The sequence below is a fragment of the Vicugna pacos genome, chromosome 6 (genome assembly GCF_048564905.1).
Source record: "Vicugna pacos chromosome 6, VicPac4, whole genome shotgun sequence".
NCBI lineage: Eukaryota > Metazoa > Chordata > Mammalia > Artiodactyla > Camelidae > Vicugna > Vicugna pacos.
The window spans coordinates 39,672,171-39,693,659 of record NC_132992.1 but is presented as its reverse complement, the minus strand read 5'-3'; the positions used below and the strand labels follow the sequence as shown (position 1 = coordinate 39,693,659).

At 34.9% G+C, this 21,489-nt stretch overlaps 1 protein-coding gene and 1 non-coding gene across 2 annotated transcripts in view; both read right to left on the bottom strand.

Moving 5' to 3' along the window:
* LOC140696879 (uncharacterized) overlaps positions 1–21,489 on the bottom strand; it is a 99,479-nt gene that overhangs the window by 54,246 nt on the left and 23,744 nt on the right. The window lies entirely within an intron of this gene.
* On the bottom strand, positions 8,520–8,592 carry TRNAG-UCC (transfer RNA glycine (anticodon UCC)). Its single transcript has one exon. It is a non-coding gene; the product is annotated as a tRNA-Gly (tRNA).

Here is a 21,489-nt window from a genome sequence, read left to right as displayed (position 1 = left end):
TTATAGCTGTTATAAACTAAAAACAAAGCAGATTTACAAACTAAATACACAACTACAAATCAATATAATTCAAGTTAACATTAAATTATTGCAGTAGATTCTATGTTTGGCTGAAACTAAATAACCGTTGTTGGGCTTGACGGTGAAAAGATGTAGCCTCAGGTTTGGTTCTATACTTAATTTGTTTCTTTATTTTGGCTAATGCAGAGAATACCAATTCACATAAGTGTGTTCTGAAAAAACTGAACTTTTGTTTACTACCAAATTACGTAGATACTGGAACATAGTTTTTTGATATTTTAGCACTTTTGAAATCAGGACACAGCACACAATAGATAAGAACTGAGACTATGAAATAAGGTAGTTTAGGAAAATCAGGCTTCATAGTTAACATTCTGCCAGTGAGCAATCCTCACTTGATGACTCTATAAAGCAGTATTATTTATTTCAAAATGGAGTTGGCATAACAGTATAATTGAAATCAGCACTAAATATATCTCTAATCAAATTTTACTGAAATTTGCAACAAGCCTGGATTATTTAAACTCTTAGAAATATTTTTTTAAACATTTTTTTTTCAGTTTCAGTCCTGAGCACATAGGCAGACTTCTGAAGATACAGAAGGAACTATGCTTCTCATAGTGTTTTGTTTATATCTGCTTGGGACTCTATCTGGCCAATATTCCAACAATTGTTGGCAAGAGAGAAAAGAATTAACAGAGAGATTGTATAATCAAAATTACCCTCTCACCCCCAAAACAAGGCAGACAGGTTCCTACAGGAAAACAAGTCTGATGCAGGCGTCATAGGCCTTGTGGTTTTTCAAACAGGCTCAGCTTAGTGTTTGCTATGAATGAGGCTTGAGAATGTAGAATTTCACAGAGGCAATTAGATATGGAAAATGACTCATTTAAACCATTTCAAAATTGATCACAAATCAGATTTTATTATTATTGCTTCCACTCTGTTTTCAATTTAGAATATTCAAATTACCATTAAATCTTTATTTGTATAGAATGTCCTGAAAGCATTTGGCTTTCTCTTGGTACAAATACATCATTTATATTATTCAGTCTGCTTCTGTTCATTTCTCATTAGCCCCTCCAAAGCAGTACATTACTCAGTGGTATGTCATTTTCATGATGAGAAATCAAAGTATTGATTTATTTAAAAAAAAATAAAGTCTTGGTCATTGAAAATGTTGTTTGTATGTATATTCATATATACAAGGAAATAGAAATTTTGCCTTCCTAGACAACATGAATGTGGTGGCAGACACTGGCCATTTAGATAGTAGGACATGCCAACCTAACAGCAGCCTGTTGTACACCCTGTCACACTGATGGTCCCTTAGTTCAGTAAAATGAAATGGCAAATGGAAATGCAAATTCATATTGAAATCTTACATCAATGCTTAGTTATAAAGTAAATATAACTTATTTAGACATTTCAGACTTTGTGTATTTTAATATTTTAAGATAATCATCCCAATAAAAACAGGTCTGTTTTTTTTTTTAAATCCTGTAGAAAATCTTCTGACTGCTAAGAATCTATCTGAAGATTCCAAGAGGTTCTAAGTTCCGGTTTGAGAAACACTGTATAAGCCGATATAGAAAAATCTAATTTCTGGAGTTTGTGTAGCTTTATATGTGTTCTTTTCTTGAGAAAAAAACTCAAGAATTAGAAATAGAAAAGGAGGGCGAGTAATATTTATTGAGCACCAACTACTTGATAGGCATTTCACATACAAGATTGCATTTAATAGTTGCAATTATTCTGAGTAGTCAGAATATTTATCCTGTTCTACAGCTGAGGAAATTAATGCTTGGAGGAATTATGTGCCTTGTGTAAAATCATATGGGTAATAAAATTCAGTTGGGGGAAAGCCAGCATTCAAACTCAAGGATCCTCAGAATCTAAATCCATGCTGCTAGTTATTCTGTGATTTCATTTAACATTAGAGAAATTCTAATATAGCTTTAACCAAGAAAATCTTTATGGACTATTTGAAATTCTTGGTCAATTAATGCATAAAACTTAACAAGATTAAAAAATTCATTCAACTCTAGGTGTTCTGTTTCTAGATTATGAAGGAAAAACACTGTCTCAGACCAACTCACTTTTATCTTTCATAGTGTTTCTGGGTTACCTTTTTTAAACTACTGACACTAACTCAAACTAGAAGGTAATATAACTGATGTAGTAAACCAAACAAATAAAAACAGAAGGAAAAAACCTATGACTATAAAAAATAATAATAAATTGACCCAAGCTAGGACATTTGTGCTCATGTTATCCAACATTAAAACAAGTGATTCAAAATTGTCTTTAATGGTCAGTTCTTGAATAAAATTAAACAAAATAAAATTTAGTTCTTAAAAAATAATTGAATAAAATAAGTAATGACTCAATTATTTGAATGCATGTTTTATCAGCCAAAATCAGCTTTCTGTTTTAGGTAATATGCTTTTGTTTTACTCAAACATTTTCACTAAAGAACCTAAGTAGAGTTACACAGAGTTCTAACATTTCTGAGAATGCCTGAAAAGATAGGTAAGACTTAGGGTTTTTTTAAGTACACAAAAATTAATTAGAGATGGAGATTCTAAAGGAAACAGGAAAATAGTTTTGCAGTCTACAGTTAGCAAAGCTTTCTAAGATAGGATACAAAAAGCAGAAACCATTAAAAAATTAATAACTGAACTTTATCAAAATTAAAAACATTTGCTTATCAAAAGACATCACTTTAAAAAAAAAAAAAAGAAAACAAGCAATCCAGAGGCTGGGAGAAAATATTCAGAAAAATTTCACAAGTATCAGGAAAAGGACATGTATCCAGAATAAATTAGGAACTCTTACAACTCAACAATAAAAAGAACATTAAAAAAAAACAATAAAAGAACAACCCAAATAAAATATGGGCAAAAGCTTGAACAGATATTTCACAAAAAAAGATATATAAATGGCTAATAGGCAAATAAAAAGATACTCAACATCATTAATCATCAGAGAACTGCTAGTTAATACACAATGAATATTGTTTCACATGTATTAGGATGGCTAAAATTTTAAAGATTGATAATACCAAATACTGGAGCAACTAGAACTCTCATACACTGTTTGTGGGAGTATAAAATAGTACAACTTTCAGGGAACTGTTTGGCAGTTTTTTAGAAAGATAAAACATACACTGTGAACCACCAATTTCAGTCTTATGTATTTGTCCAGGAAAAATTAAGATGTAAGTCCACAAAGATTCATATAAGAAAGTTTATAACTGCTTATTTCATAATAGTTCCAAAGTGGAAATAATCCAAATGTTTTCCATCAAAATAAAACTGGATAAACTGTGGTATGTTAATGCAATGGAATACTACTCAGCAATAAAAAGGATCACATTACTGATACGCACAGCAACCTGGATGAATTTTACAGGCATAGTGCACAAAGAAGTCAAACATGAGAATACATGTGTATGATTCCATTCATATAAAATTTAAGAACAAAGAAAGCTTATCTAATAGTGATAGAAATCAGAACAGCAGTCACAGAGCAGGGAGGGGAAATGGGAAATTGACTAAAAAATGGTACAGGGGAACTTTCTGGAATGATATAAAGTTCTATATCTCAACCAATGTGTGGGCTATAAGGGTGTATGAATTTGTCAAAACATATCAACTGTACCCTTCAGATGTGTGCATCTTATCATTATAAATTATAGTGCCATAAAAAGGCAAGATTCAATAAAAAAGAAGAAAGCATCAGGAACAAAAGAACTATTGCTGAAATAAAATGCTGGAGGGTCTGCTGTTTTTAACCAGTATTCCTGGAACTTTACTATCTATCTCTGCTCCTTTACTGAACATATATTGAACCCATCTACTAACAAGGTACTTGGTAAAGCTGGTAGATAGTGCCTTTGTGGAGGCTTCATCAAGTTAAGTTGAGAAATATATATATGTATATTTCTAAAGTAGTGCGCTGAATATCTTTCAACTTATATTAATTCTTTTATTTAATAAATAGTTCTCAAGTGCCTATTATGTGGCAGGCAATGTTCTAGTCACCAGGGGTACAGCAGTGACCAAGACACTATGTCCCTTGCTTCATGGAGTTTCACTTGAGTATGGAAGAGACAAAGAGCAAGAAAGTATTTAAATAAATAAATGAGTTAATTTCAGATAGTGATAAACACAGTGAAGAAAATGAAATACTTGACCACATTTTACTCATTTCTGAGGCAAGGTGTGTGAATCACATATTTGCATGTCAAATTACATGTCATTTTTGGCTCCATTATGATTTCAAGGATCAGTTCTCAAATACTTCTGTGTTAACTCTATGAGGAACACAGGTTTTGAGAACATGAAGGCCTATTTCACAGGTGCACATTTATGTACATTTTACTTTCATACACACTCTTTAAAAAAGGACAGATCGACAATTCACCAGGTCATTACACACAAATTAAGAGCATATGGACTGTGCCTTTTAAATAAAGGCCACCACACTGCTAAGTTCCACTGTCATCACTCAGTATCGCTAGATATGCTCACTTTCTCCTCTTGGCTTGAACATGTAAGGAGTTATAACTAGTAAGTGACCAGAATAATTAAAACCCACTGGCTTGAAATGACCTATGAAATTCAGACTACATACCAAGCCCTCATTCATCATAACATGCATGGTATACGGAGTAAAAATTTCAGACTCTAAAAATGTCTTAGTGCCTTGTTCATTCTACTTGTTCTAGAGTAGTCAAGCCACATGATTTCAGTTTAAGTATCTGTTATCACACAATAGTGTTGTTTTTGATGTCTTAAAGTTTATTTTAGTTCTCATCAGTGGAGGAACAGAAAGAGATTCTAGCCATTGATGTTTTAGTTTTGTTTGACACTGATGAAAAGCTAAAACTGTAGTAGTTTCAACTATGGCATATCAACCTTGGCCATAAAAGCAGCTTTCTCAAAGCCGAGTAGCCCTGTGCAAGCCAAAACACAAGTGAAATTATTTCCAATAAGTTTAGTTTCTATGATGCTTTATACCATTTTGGGAAATGGTGTTGTCCTTCATTAGTAAACCCTATTAGCACTTCAAGGGAAGCAATGGGTGAGAAGCATCTTTCATCATCACCAACTTAGAAACAGAGATGTGCCAAGGGGCAGTGCGTTCTGCCCAGTGGCTTCTTGGCAGAACTGCAATTAAACCAGAGAGCAGTGAAATGTCCGTTTTGGGCTAATCTTCTAGCGTCCCCTATAAGCCACACACTTCATATGGGAGAAAAACTTTTGTCAGCAGAAAAACTGTCAGCAGAGTCTCCACATGATGAAAATCTGCATTTCTGTTCATTCACCTTGCAAAATAACGATGATAATAATGATGGTAGTTCTTGAGAAACCATGCGGGAATTCAAGTGAAAGCAAGCAATTAAAGAGGACAACTGGGGCTGCACAGTCACCTGGACAAAAAGATAATTAAGAATCAAAATGATCATTTATATAAGTAGTGATATATTAATGAGTGAAAATGGACCGCTACAATTTATATGATGAGGCTGAGGTTTTTCTTCCTATCTCATGAAAATATATCCAGTGTTACCACTCACATGAATAATAAAACTGATTTCATTTTATCTTTTTAAAGGCAGAGTTTGAGGCTGATGGCGGAGGCAGAAGAATGCCAGTTGATCAAATCTTGCTCCATGCCTTTCATCTGAAGTGTCTTATACTCTAGGCTAAGAAAATAATGCCAAATCATCCTTGGATGGTATACATAATGGTGTTTGAAGTTGTGCTAAAATGTTCTAGCCTCCTGGCTCCTTTCTGATCATTCCGAGACATGTGGTCAGTAAGGACCTCTTTCCTATAGATCACATGGCTTTTAACCTATGGGGTTGTTAGGAACACACTCTTTAGGGCAGGTATATCTGGATTTGAATCTCAGCTGTGCCATTTACTAGTGTGAGTCTGGGCTTTTTTTTTTTTAAAATTATGCTTACCCATGGTTTCTTTCTTTCTTTTCTTTTTAAGGAATTTGCAAATTATTTTTTTAACTCTTTTTTTTTTTTTAAACAGAGGTTCTACGGATTGAACCGAGGTCATCATGCATGCTAAACATACCACTGAGCTATACCCACCTGTCCTACCCACAGTTTCTTAAACTGGGAATAATACCAACCTCATCACATTACTGTAAGGTTAAAATAAGATGTATGAAAATGCCTGTCCTATAAAAAGTACTCAGGTAACTATTGGTTCATTTCACCTCTGCTTCTTTCTCGTAGGTCTTAACACACATTGCTCATATAGTGTTATCTTGCTGTTTATCCCCCTAGCGTGTAATCTCCTCAAGAGTGAGGATGGCAGATCATTCATTTGTCTGTCCTCTGAAGCCCACCACAAAGTGCCTATAGTTGGAAACTATAGATTGAATTTTACTTCTTATAATTCAGCATACACTCAGCAATTTAATGAAATAAAACCACAGTCACAATGTCCAGTGATGTTTCTTTTCTCTAACAGATCAGCTGCTTTTATTTTTAGAAGTGTCTTTCTGGAGCACTGATGACATTTTACTTCAGGCGGGCAGTCTTCCCAAGTTAGATTGAGCTATATGTTTTCACCACTCAGCTGAGGCTTTGCTTTTGTTCTGAAATTAGTTTGCAACATGCATGTTTAGATGAGTTTTCCAGTGAAACAGGGGCCCAAGGAGTAAATCAGTCACACTATTCCACCTCTTGTCAACTGAACATCTGTTACCTGCAATTTATAGTACACCTAAGTATAATACATAATACATTTTCAATAACTCATAAGAATTTTAGTGAGTCCTAAATGTGTTCAAAATGCTTTGATCCAAGAAAATTTATTTTTTCAAGTTCTCCATAGATAAAGTAAATGGCAGTTATACAGATACTTTGAAGAGACAAGTTCAAATCAGTCACATAGGCCATGCCTTGTACATTTTACTTTGGGAAAAAATGTAAATAAATAGTCTTGAATATTCATGAATTAAGTGAAATTTTTCTTTCCTTTATCTTTCTCTTTGGCTCTTTGACCTTACAGAAACTCAGTTTTCTCTTCTCACAAGACTGTTTTTAGGATTAAATGAGGTACGTATACACAATGCCCAACACGGTGCCTACTGCACAGTACAGGCTGGAGTCGGGGCAGCTGAGCAGCTGATACCGTAGTTCAAGGCACAGCCTAAGCCTGAGCCTCCCTTTCAGGGGAATGAGAGTTCTCAGCAACAATCCAGTAAGGAATTTCCCAATCCCCTTCTCTCTGAGCCCACAGACATTCCAAAGATCTTTGAGTCAAAATACTCTAAGAATTCTGGTCACAGTAAATTTCATCAAGAATAATACCTTAAAACAAACAAAAACACAACCTTAGAAAGGAAAGCAAGGAAGTAATTCCCATAGGTGGAGGGTAGGGAGCATTCAGAGGTTTTCTGGGAGCTGGCGGTGTTCCGGATCTGGGTACTGGCTACATGGTTTGACTTTACAGTAATTAAGCTATATATTATTATTTTACACACTTTTTTGTAGGTGTGTTATATTTCACAATGGAAAACACTTAAAATGAGAACGTGTGTGTGTGTGTGTGTGTGTGTGTATGTTTGTATGTGAAACAAAGAATATGTACCTTCTTGGATTTCTAGACTGCTTCTTTCATATCACTGTTTGCAAACAGGTGGCACGTGGTTAATCAAACAGGATGTCTTCTATTGGATCCAAAGATATTAAAAGACTTGTTGGAGGTCACATTCTTATCTGAGGCGAGTCTAGTGCTTGGGACTAAGCTGTCCTAAGTTGTTTACTGTTCTTTTCACTTGTTCAAACTTTCTTCCAAATCAGAATCTTCACTTTACACAATGTTAATATTATACAAACTAACGAAATCTTAAATAATTTTTTAAGTTATGAAATATTTCAAACATATAAACAAGTATTCAGAATAACTTAAGAAAAACATATATAAAATCTTACTTATTTGCCCAACTTGCTTCAAATTTTTCAAAAATATAACACATTACAGATTTATCTTAGACCCACTGTGTACCGCTCTCATCTGCCATTCTCTCTCTCCCTAAATTCCAATTTCTAAGAATTTAAAAAAATAATTTTCCATACACTCACACACACATATATACATATATATATCTATAAGTGATATATAGTATTCTTTTGCAGATTTAAAAACTTTATTTAAATTGTTATCACATTAGAATATCCTTCTGCAACTTTTTGTTTTGTTTTGGCTTAAAATTATATTTTTTATGTTTACCTATGGTAATACATGTAGCTACTAGGTAGTATTTCTTGTCTGGATATATCACTATTTTTTAATTTGCTCACTCTCCCATAAAGAACACTTAGGTTGTATTCACTATTTTGCTGCTGAAAACATTGTTACAGAACAGGAATTGGCACACTATAACCCACCAGGCCATATCCAGCCCACTACCTATTTTCGTATGGCCCTTAAACTAAGAATGGTTTTTTAAATTTTTAAAACTGCTTTAGCCGGGAATCAAACCCGGGCCAACTGCTTGGAAGGCAGCTATGCTCACCACTATTACCACCAAAGCTTCTGGTTTTTACATTTTCAATAGTTGAAAAAAATCAAAGAGGAATAATATTTTGTGACACATGCAAATTACATAAAATTAAAGTCTCAGTGTCTATAAATAAAGTTGAATTGGAACACAACGTCCAATCATTTATGTATTATTTAAAGAACATACAGCACAGTTACGAAGATGTGACAGAGATCGTTTAGTCCTTAAAATCTAAAATATTTACTATCTGGCCCTTTACAGAAAAAAGAAAAATTGCTGATCCCTATTATAGAGGTCCTTTCATGTACATATATGAGAGTTTTTCTGGGCTGTATTTCCTGAAGCTGAAATACTGGTTTATAGAGTGCTAGATTCTTCAGTGTTAACGGTTATAGCCACTTGGTCTCTAGATTATATAATTATTATATAATTATTCCAGTTTACACAACCACAAGGAATGTGTAAGAACTCCTATTAGTTTACTCACTTGATTTACCATACTCTTAAATTTTTGCCAGTATGATTAATGTGAAAAGGTAAATCTCATTATGATTTTTATTTGCATTTCCATAATTATTTAGGAGGGTAACCACGTTTTGGCAGATATTGTGAACTGCCTATTCACAAACTTTTCTCATTGTTCTGTTGCGTTGTTTATCCTCTTCTTACTGATTTTCAGGAATTCTTTATGTACTCTGGCAACTAATTCTTTCTAAGTTATGTCGGTTGCTAAAATATTCTCCCTATCTTTTGGAGTCTTGTCTTTTAACCTTATTGGTAGCATCTTGTGTGTATACAAAAATTTTTTAATACAGTTAAATTTGTCAATTTTTCCTTTATGGATTGTGTAGTGTTTTTTTCTTATCTAATACTCTTTCCCTAATTTTCCCCATATTCTTCCTTAAGGATATAAAAATCATCACCCGTATTTTCTCCTATAAAGCAATAAAACATTTGAGAAGTGAAAACAAACACTTATCTAACTAGCCAAGTCAAGATGAATAGATGATAGTTACTAACTTTAGCCTGGTTCTACCTATTCCACCAGGAGTCTGATGTAATTGTAGCCAGAGAAGGAGGTCATTTCAAGAGAGAGAAAATAAGGTAATAATTAAAAAGGAAGTACACTGATGACCTTGACCGGAGAAGTGGGTGGAGGTACAAACTGGATTACAGTGGGATGCCAAGTTAATGGTAGATGTGGAGTGAAATCTAAATAATAGTAGTTAGCACCTGCAAATCCCGAAATCCCAATTTATCCATCCACCCTGGCCTTTCCCCCCGGTAACCACAAGTTTGTTTTCTACATCTGTGAATCTGTTTCTGTTTTGAATAAATTTCTTTTAATATCAAGAATGTTTTTCTGAGCCCTAGACTGGTAAGAGTGTGATCTATGGGCATAATTTGTTCAGGTACACAATTCAGAGGCAGCAGCAAAATAATTTCTTTTTAACTGTCAGCAAACTAAATTTACCTTCACAGGCCCTACTGAGGAGCCTTAGTATCTGTTCACTAGAATAAATACCCTTTATCCTTCATCTTAAGAGATATTTCTATCTACACAGCAGCAAAGGGAAACCTGCTCTAAGCTATTTTTTCCAAAAAGGGTGAAAGTTTGATGGATCCATCCACTCTTTCATGCGTAGGCCCATGTTTGTCATCTGTTACATGCATTTGCAGGTGATCTGATCAAGACTAGGAGTAGATTTTGTGACTCAGGCCATGGATAAGAAAGAAGCTTCTGCAGGAAAGAATTTATCCGACCTCAAATACAACTTATCCTAATTAATTGATATAAATAATAAAAATTAAAAGCCTAATTAACTCAGGCTTTGTTAACAATACTAGATTTTTTTTTGGCACAGCCTGGAATTCTGAGAGTCTCCACACTTTTTCTGGAGTCTGGGTTAGGTGCCCTTTTCTAAGCCCTCATATTCCCTGGGCAAACTGCCTTCATAGCTCTTGTAACAATGAGCTGCAATTGTCTCTTCACTAGTCTGTCTCGTCTTGTAGTTCATAAAGAACTTGGAGATCATATCTTACTTATTTTTTTTCTATCTCCAGTTCCTAGACAGCACCTGGAACAAAACTGACGTTTACTAGAATTACATATTTGAATGAAGGAATTAATTACAGACTTGGTCTGTTACACATATTCATGCCTTAAATAAGGATCCATTGTTACTATTTAGCCATGCCTGGAGATTAACTATTAACTCACAAACATGAATTTGTGGTGAGAAGTTTGATAGTACAAATAAACTGGATATCTTAGAAACAAAAGATGAGAGAGTATTGACTATTAATCATATAAGATTAGACTTCTGTGTCTGGCAATATGAAAACCAGATACCCTGAGGAATTATCTCAGTGCATAAAACACACACACACATACACACAGATAAATATTATTTAAAAGTCTCTGTAAATGCAGAGCTGAGCTAGCAAGAAAATTACCTCCAGATAATAAGCACTGAAGATGCTCATGGTACAGAGATCTTGGGTTTAACCGACTACATGCTAGAAACAGGAGATAAAACTGAGGATTATTTAAAACAGCAAGTCAAAATAAGATATTGGCATAAAGCTGAGATTCAGAAAGGTGTCATTCTAATGGAAGAATAAACTTGGGCAAAACCCCACCACATAGAGGAAGACAGTTAGGAAATATGCCCGCCTCAACCTTATTTCTGAACAGAGTGGGAAAAATGTTCTCTTGAGATTTTCTAATCACAAATCTACCTTCATCTGGGTTACAAGCAAGAATTTATATTAAGTAAACAAAGTTTGGTTTAAAGTGATGCCAAATTGTAGTGACTGTTTTAAAAAACAAGAGAATATTAAGAATATGCCCAAGGAAAAAGAGATGACAAACAAACAAAATGACTAAAAACTAACAAAAATTATCAGGTAGATCTGGGGAAAAAAAAATCAAAGGCAACATCTAAAAATGAAAAATGTAACTACGATAAGAAACTCAATAATTGGTTAAATATCAGATTGTTCATAATTAAAGAGAGAATTATTAAAATGGAAGACAAAACTAAAAATCAGACAGAATATAGCACAATGACATTGTGATGGTTAATCTTATATGTCAGCTTGACTGGTTATGGAGTGGCCAGATTAAATATTATTTCTGAGTGTGTCTGTGAAGGTGTTCCTGGATGAGATTTGTATTTGAATCAATGGCCTCAGTGACATGTATTGCCCTTTCCAAGTGGGTGGGCAGCATCCAATCTGGTGAGGGACTGAATAGAACAAAAAGCAAAAAAAGAGAGAATTTATTCCTTTCTTGCCGACCTGTTTGCACTGGGACATTGGCCTTCTGATGAAGATGAGAGAGATGAGTTCTGATCTCTCTTCCTCTTCTTATAAGGATACCAGTCTTACTGCATTAGGTCCTCACCCTTATAACCTCATTTAACCTTAATGACCTCTATAAAGGCCCTATCTCCAAATACAACCACATTGGGGGTTAGAGTTTCAACACAGGAATATGGGTGGGACACATTAATTCATAACAATAGGCAGGATTAGATAGACCAGGGAAAGAAATAATATTTAAAGACATAATAATCGAGAACTCTTAGAACTGATTTTCAGTAAACTTAAAAAATCCAAATCAGCATAAATGAAAAGAAACACATGCTTAGACAAATCATACTAAAAGTACATAATATCAAAGACAAAAATAATGTTAAGGGCAGATAGAGGAGACAAAAGAAACCTCTTTTAGACTGACAGCAGACTTCTTACCAGCTTCAATGAAAGTAAAAAAGATAATGGAGTAATAATATCTTCTAAATTAACTGTGAACCTAGAAATGTATATCTAGTGAAACTATTTTTTTTAATAATAAGTGCCAAATAAAGATATTTTCTGACACTAAAACTGAGAATCTTCACTAAAAGAAGTCATACAGAATATATTCCAGAAAGAAGATCTGAGCTAAAAGGAGGAACTGTGAGTAAAGGAAATAATAAATATGTGAGCAAATAAAAACAAATACTTACTATGTTAAATAATAATACTGAAAATTAATTTATATGGTTATAAATTTTTTTAAATACTGGAAAAATATATAAGTGTGTGTGGGTGATCACAGTTATAAAGCATTCTAAGCTCCAATAATGATGAAGAAAAGGATAAATGTATTGACTATAAAATTTGTTAAGAAAGCATGTTAAAGTTTTAAGAGTAATACTGAAAGAATAGACAGAGTATAAAATTTTCCAATTAGTAGAGGAGAAGAAGTAAACAAACAAACAAAAAAAACCAACCCTTCAAAGTCAAAAATGGCAAGAAACGAACAGAAGCAAAGGAGGGAGAGAAAATGGAACAGATGAAAAGCACAAAATCAGATGGTAAAAAGAAATTCAAATATAAAAGTGGTTACAAAAAGTATATAGAACTTTCCAACTAAAATACAAAAATTGTTGCCTTAGGTTAAAAAGAAGTCCATCCCAATGCTACTTACATGAGAAAAATCTAAAGATTGAGATAAAGTTTAAACACAATAATTGAAAGTAAAGGATAAAAAAAGATATACTCAGTAAATCCCAACCCAAAGAAAGCAGCAGAGCTATATAAAAATGAACAAAATAGAAATTAAGGCAAAAAGCATCAACAGGGATGAGAGAGACACTATACAATGACAAAATTATTCATCAAGAAAGTTTAATAATCATGAAACTTTATGTACCTAAAAAAGAACTTCAAATTATGTAAAGCAAGAATTGACAGAACTTAAAGAGAAAATTTTAACATCCTTATGTTAGCAATTGAGTCATAGACAAAAAAAAATCAGTAAAAGTATTAAAGATTGAAGAATCACAATTTACCAAGCTTAGTATAATTTGGGGGTATATGGAACATGAATGGTACCAAAGAATTAGAGACTTCACATTCTTTCCAAGTGCCTGTGGAAAGAAAACTGATCACATACTCTCCATAAAATAGATCTCAACTAATTTTAAAGAAGTGTTATTAGAAAGACTATGACTTCTAGGACTCACTGTGTGTGAGCTGCATCAGCTGGAATCCCAGTTTTGAACTGTTCCAACTGAAGTGCTTTTCATCAACATTTTCTCTTGGTTGAGAAATCAGAGGACAATTTGTTGACTTTGATGATGATGAAGAAAAATTCATATTTTATGCCAAGATGAGAAAAGTTACCAAAAAAGAAAGACTATGATCTCTAAGAAATTCAATTAAATTAGAAACCATACAAAAGCATAACTACAAATCTATCTTCTGTATATAAAATATTAAAGATGCTTCTAACAACACACAGAATTAGGATATATTTCAAAATAAACAATGATAAAAACACTATCCTATATCCAAATTTGTAGAATATAGCTAATGTGCTACCTATAGGAAAACCTATAGCCTTAAATGCACATTAAAGAAATGAAAACAAACCTAAAAATTAATGATCTAGACAACCGACTTGAGAAATTATAAAAATAACATCATAAACCCAGAGAAAGTAGAAGGAAGGAAAAAATAAAGATAAAAGCAGAAATTAATAAAATAGAAAACAAAGACCATATTTTTGAAAGAACCAATACAGCAAAAAGTTGAGTTTTGAGGAAAAAAAAATAAAATTAACAAACTTTGGCAAGACTAACCAATATCAAAAGGGAAGAGATACAAACAAGCAATGTTTAGAATGTAGAGGAAAGGACATTACAGATACAGCAAGAATTAAAAGGATAATAAAGTAACTAAACATGAACAATTTGTGTTGACAAATTTGAAAGTTTAGATGAATGAGACAAATTCGTAGAAAAATATTGTCATCATATCAGATTGACATGGTTATGGAATGGTGTGAACTGAAAATTGACTAAAACTTTTCAGGCTTACACCAAAAAGGGATGATCTCTTAGAAAATCCTCCTGAAATTGTCTGGATACCTCCTGAACAGAGAAGGAAGGGTTATCTGAACTCACATATTTCATGCTAAGCCTCTGATGGTATACTGAAAGGCAAATTAAATCTTTTTAGGGGGTGGGAGTGGAGTGGGAAAGGCCAAACATCAGCACCCATCCACAATGGAAGGCAACACGAGTTATGAAATTATATTAGTGTTCTTATTGAAAGCATACCCCCATTGCTCATTTTCTTTTTATTATTGTGTGCAATCTCAGAAATTCAAATTTTAGATGATACAGCATTGACTTCAGAGTTGAATTTTTTCCTAATTTGATCAAAACTGGAGTAAGTCTGTTTTGCAGGCTTACCTGCCACTTTCTGATGCAGTAAGAACTCATGACACTACAGACTTCTTCAAATGACCAACTGACAGATCTACAAATCAAATGCCTAAGAAGTAAGTGAGACTGTGTAAGAACATGGGCTTTGAAGTCAAAACAACCAGGGTTCAAGTCCACCACAAAGTTTGCACGATCTTGAGAAAATTACATTTAACTTATCTGCATCTCAGTTTTCCCGTTGGCAAAATAAAAAGGATTGTTCATGGAATTACTAAGCCCAGCACAGGAAGTACTTATATAGAAAGTGTTTATTGCAGAACCTGTAGGTACTCTATACGGTAGTTCTTTTCCTTGTGCCCACTAAGTGTTGGAGGGGATAATATGTTTTTAAGCGATATAGGTCATGCACGATGAACATGCTTCTCCTAGAACCTGGCTTAGGAAATTCTAAACATCACATATTTAATACTTCTATTGTTTGGACCAAAAGATTCAGTTTCAAGAAATTTTGCATTTTTGGTTATCATACTTTCCAGGGGACTGGTTAGCATTTAGCCTGTTAGTATTACAAAAGAGAATGTCCTGGGAAATATATACAAGATCTTGTGACAGCTCACAGCAAGAAAAAATGTGACAATGAATATATGTATGTTCACGTATAACTGAAAAATTGTGCTCTACACTGGTATTTGATATAACATTGTAAAATGACTATAACTCAATAAAAAAATGTTAAAAAAAAAAAAAGAATGTCCTGGCTTTGAAGTGACTGTAGAAGAAGACATAGGGGCATCAGTGAAGTGGCTGACTGCTCACCCCAACATGCTGCCCAGCTGGTGACCTATTCATGTGTATAAATATGTGGGAAGAAACTTTTGTGGACTGGCCTGCTTGATTCCTTGAAAGATATATTCCCACAATGGAAAATGTTATTTGTCACCCAAACAGCCAACTTCCAATAAGTAGTTCATATTTGACAAATGAATCTTTGAGTACATATTAATACCAAATTATATTTAGAGTCCAGAATTTCTAGGCCTCTACATCATTGGTGTTTTGTTTTTTTAAACTGTGGGACCTAACCTATTATTGGGCTGTGAAATCACTTGCTCAGGAGAACTGCAACTATGATTAGTTGGTTATGATCAATACTGAAATTATTTGAAAGCATTATATATGGCCAGGGAAAGTACTGTTTGAGAAACGTTCCTATCCATGTTCTAAGTGTGAGTGTGTACATGTGCATGTACACATCGTGGGTCATAATGTCAAAAATATATCTCACTCTGGGTCTTGGTCAAAATGAAAATTGAAAGTTGCTGCTCCATGTAACCTGGCAGAAAGGTTTGTTGCCCAGTATATGGGGCAGGGGCAGATGGGAAGGTTCCCAGCTCCTGTTGTTCTAAAATCTGAGAGCACACAACATCCTCACACACATTTTCATACACTCAACGTGCAGTTCCCAGTGTTCAAGTTTGTTTTGTACATCAGCTTTTGGGGACTCAGAATGCATCATGTAAGAGAAAGACATTAGACCAGCCCACAACATTCTCTTTAACCTATAATGCACTGTACTGTGCCATAGTACTAAACCACCCAAGAATTGTAACAGTGTTCCAAGGGGAGAATGCAATCATTCCAATGTATGAAACGAGATACTCACTAACCTGGAGTAGAAGACACCTAATTTGGTTTCCACTCACCTGGTGATGACTTTCGGCAAAACAGTCCTATCTCTGGACTCAGCTTCCTCAGGGGTGAAATGTTGAGGTTCTTTAAGGTTTCTTCTTCCTCTGTCACATGACGATCCAATATCTCCCTTACTGTCCCACCTTCCTCTTACGATAGAAGGGTAGTGGGTGGAGGGAGTAGCACAAATTTTACCATAAGAATAATCTGCCCACTTTCTAGTTCTGTGACACTGAGCATGTCACCAAATCCCTCTTGGCCCCCATTTCCTCATCTGTAAAATATAAATGAGAACTTTCATCTGCAAAAACTTAAATGTAAAAGCATCAAGTATCATAATCACAGTTTCCTTCTTTATTCCTCCTTATTCCCTCATCTTCCCCACCTCCCAGACTGTGCAAGTTGACCTATGCTGTCCACCACCCACTGCTTAACCACTGACCCTGGAGCTAGAGAAGGGGCTTGGTGGAGAGGGGAGAGCCAAAAAGCAAGAGGAAGGTAGGGGTGGGGGCCTGTCCCTGCAAAGCTATGGGAAGCTGGGGAAGTCTGCTTGCAGTGGAATCCCCTCTGGGCCCTGCCTGCCTCCCCAGGTTCTTCTTTTCTTAAAAACTACCTCCCTGCCCACCACCGCTGCCTCCACAGGGCCCTAGCAATCTTGAAATAGGATAAGGAGAACTGGGTGGAAACAGGAAAGGAAAAGGATGGAAGCTGCAGCTGTTGGGAGGATTCCCTGTGTGGACATGATGCTGGTGTGCTCAGTCTTCATGGAAGCCTCTGATTTCAAAGGCTTCAGTATTTGTCATCTCCTTCCTACAGCATCAAACAGAATAACACAAACAAAAGTACACAAACTCAGCCTCTCCACACCAACAAGAAAGAGAGATTTTTGTTGTTCGTCTCAATGAGGAAGATGAGGGAGATGGGAGGGAGGTTGACCTCACAGTGTGCATATTATACACAACACAAAAATCCTCATCAGGATTCCAGGTTCTTCTCTGAAAGCTCCTCTGTGGCTGCCAGCCACCTGGCCTTCTTCCCTCCTCTGGTCTACCTCCATTCAGGCAGCATTTACTTCTTCGAGGCCTCTCTCCACCTCTCTCCTTTTTGGAAACAAAGCATTTAGTTCCTACAAATTTGTCTCCATTACTTGACATCATCCTCAGTGAAAAAGGAAATAAACTCAAACTCTCTTGAATCACTCTTTAATAGGGTGGTAGGGAAATTATAAATGATAAACCATTTTCATCTTATCACATACATACAAGTATGCCCACAAAATCACTTGCTGGTGGTAACGCTGGTTAATCTTGCACATCAAGAATCCATGCTGGAGGAGAAAAAGAGTGTGAGATAGGAAGAAACTCCAAGTACCTAAAGTGACTTTGGGCTGATAGTAGATCCCATGTGGATGCAATGAGGCTGGAGGGCCGCTAATATGGGAGTGACAGGGGATATATTCTTTGCAGTGGTCTTAACCTAGATGATGCCCACGCCCTACCATCTGCAATTTCAGCAAAGTTCAATTATCAAATTAATCTTCTTACAACATTTATTTCATCAAGTCTTTATCTGATAAAAATAAACAGTATATCCCAATTCCTTTTAAAGGGATGGAGAGTCAGGCTCAGGCTAACTTTCACCTTTTGTCTATTTCCTAAGAAGGTCTTTAAGGTTAGGGGCTTTGTGATAATCATTAGGGGCTTATCCTTGCAGGTCTATCATAGTGCCTTTTAAATAAAAGGCAGCCAGTGAATGCGTGTTGAACTGCATAGACTTAAACATCATGAAAACACATAAAACCCTTTTATAGACAACTATCTATAGAAGTCTAATTTTAATTAAATATGTTCTTTACTGTTTTCTACCAAGTTGTAATTCAGCATCTAATCTAATCTTAACCTCATTATATGACCACAGAACACTGTCATTTAATGTTTATGGAACTAGTGCTTAGTACAGAGAATGGTGTTACTCTTAAAACATGGCCCAGATCCAAAATGAAGCACATGTACACAGCTATCAATGGCATTAGCTATGAGCCACTTCCTATATCCACTCTCAGGACTCTTTCACTCTTTGCTATCCCAGAAAAATCCTGAGATTTCTTACTACCAGTATAAAATATATTTCTGACTCAAGAGACTACTGCCTATTAAAGAGAATGATCAATTTAGCTGTCTTATTGTAACATACATTTGGATGTTGATACTTGAAAATTTTACTTGTATTTGACTAAAGTTCTCACTCTCTGCTGCAAAAATAAAAATTAAAGTGCCAAGCATCAAAATTTGAAATGTTCTCTTAGCAAGGACCTTGGAAGATTTGGCAAGTATGGGAATATATTCCAGTTAGGAAAAAGAATCAGAAATAGTTTGCTTTCATGTGGAGCAGAAACAATATTCACTTACAGTTTTACCTCAGAACTATGCCAATTCTCTTAACATCTGTTACAGTACATTTTGAAGACATGTGTCTGGGCATCTGATGGAATATCACTTTGATCACTTTGATGTCACACTGATCAGGTAAGTGGAGTCCTTGATGAGATGATGAGATAAGCCCCCTGAAGATCAGGGAATTTTTAGGGGTCCAATGGTCAGATGCATGCCAGGTATCCCCTCCAAAGAGGAATTTGCTGCATACTGCATCCCATAGTACAAATAAGGAAGTACAGCACCTGGTAGGCCTCTTCAGGCTCTGAAGGCAACACATTCTACATCAAGGTTTTTCAACCTTCACACTGTTGGCACTTTGGACCAGATAATTCTTTGTGTGGAAACAATCTTGTGCATTGCAGAATGTTCAGCCGTATCCCTGGCCTCTACCCAAGTTGATGCCAATAGCACTCCCCCTACTACGGTCGTGAAAATGAAAAATGGCTCCAGACTTAGCCAAATGTCCTCTGGGGAGCAAAATTATCCGTGGTTTAGGACCATTGTTTACATCCAGGAATTCTGCTGTCTCATTATACCAAGTGACAGGGAAAGCTACTAGATATCAGGGTGGTCCAGAATAGAAATGAGCTTAGCAGAAGGTACAGGTTTGGGTATAAGCAGGTCTACTGCTCGAGCTATACTATCCAGCAGACTTTCTAGTCTTGGAGATGTCCATAGTGGGAAAGATTCAATGTTCTTATTAATATGTTTGGGTCTAAATGCCCCATAATACATTTGCGCTTTGCCTGCCTCTCTGTTCTTTTCCCTCTTCTCTTTTTTTCCACCTTTCTTTTTGATTAAGCATTTTCTATTATTTCATTTTTTCCTTCCTACTGGCTTTGATGTTAGTCTTTTTACTATTACTGTTTTTTTTAGATTTATCCAGGTATTTTTCATTGATTTTCACTCTTTCCTACATATCAACATTCTATTAGAGACAGTTTTCTTCTGCCTGAGAAACACTCTTCAGTATTTGTTTTTAAGAGCATTTTCTACTTTGTCTGAAAATGCCTTTTACTTCAGGGCCAAGTATTTTTGGTATTGAATTTTCGGTAAAGAAAATGTCATTGTTGTTTGGCTTCCAATATTTTGATTGAGAAAGCAGATTTTAGCATAAGCAGTGCTCTTTCTATGGTAACTTTTTCTCTGGTTGCTTTTATGATACTTTTTGTCTAATTTTCAGCAGTTTTATTATGATATGCTTAGGTGTGGATTTGTTTTTCTTGCTTACTTGGGATTAATTCATAAACCTGAACCAGTTGCTTGCTGTCCTGATTGATAGTTGTGTAAAGATCTCAGCCATTATCCATTCATATATTGCTTCTACCTCTTTCTGTCTCTGCTCTTTCTGGGGAGTTCAATTAAATTCATCACAAAGCTCTCTTCTCCGTATTTTTTATTCTTTCAGTTCTGGTTTTATTTTATTTTCTTCTGACTAGTCTTTCATGAATTCTATCTTCAGGTGTGTCTAATCTGCTATAAGCCCATCCTTTGAGTTCTTAAATTCAATTAATGTATTTTTGGGTTCTCTAACTTTCATTTGGTACTTTTCTGTATTTTCCCAGATATCTGCTGAAATTCTCTATCTTGACTTTTATCTCCTTGGGCTCAATAAGCATATTTTAAATTTTGTGTTGTTTCTGTTACTTCTATTTCATGCTGTCTTATGTCCACACGTGCCTTGTTATTTTGAGATGGACATCAAATCTGTAGACTCTTTGTAAAATACCTTGAAGTCTTGAACTCCAATTTCTGTCCACCTATACCTACAAGAGGCCATCAGAAGCATTGCTGAGCTGATTAGCTAACACCTACAAAATCCTCAAAAAAAATTCAAGGGAAAAGTGATTCCAAACACAGGTTTACTTATCTAGGCTTTTTTTCTTTCCAGACTCCTGGCTGCAATTCCTCACTGTTAGTTTTCAATTTTTTAAAATCATTTTTTTTGAAATAATTTTGCCTATTTTTTTCCTATGTGTTCTAAGTTGAAGAGTTGGTCCAAATAACCTTACCTTCTTGTTGCTGTAAGTCATTTATATTCTTATACATAGGAACTGGACGAACTGGAATTTCTGTTAAGATAAAGGTGGTTTGAGAAGGGTGAAGATATGTGGGAACAGTGGTTTAAAAGATACTTGTATAACTACTTTTTTTTTAAAATTCCTTTTGAATGTTATATTCACATAAAATGCTTGCCTTTTCTTTCTTTTGTGGAGGTATGGCAAAATAGCTCTTACATGCAAAGTCTAAACTGCAGTAAGGTCCTTTCAATGATAATTTCCATTGTTTGAATCTAAAGTAATTTCAAGCTGCTTCATACAGTTTCTGTACTATCAGAAGTTAAAACAAGAAGTGAATTCTTCATTCCAAAATTTGCACTGGATGTACTTTTCAAATTCACACTATAATTCCAGCATTTTTTGGACCTCTATGAAATTGCAAGAGAAATTTCTATACATAAAACTCTATTTAACTGTGCAATTGTGGAATTTCCACAAACTTCAACTGGAAATGATTTGCAATGTGATGATATTAATTTTTGTCAATGAAAATTTTGTAGGTATTTGTTTTCTCCTAAG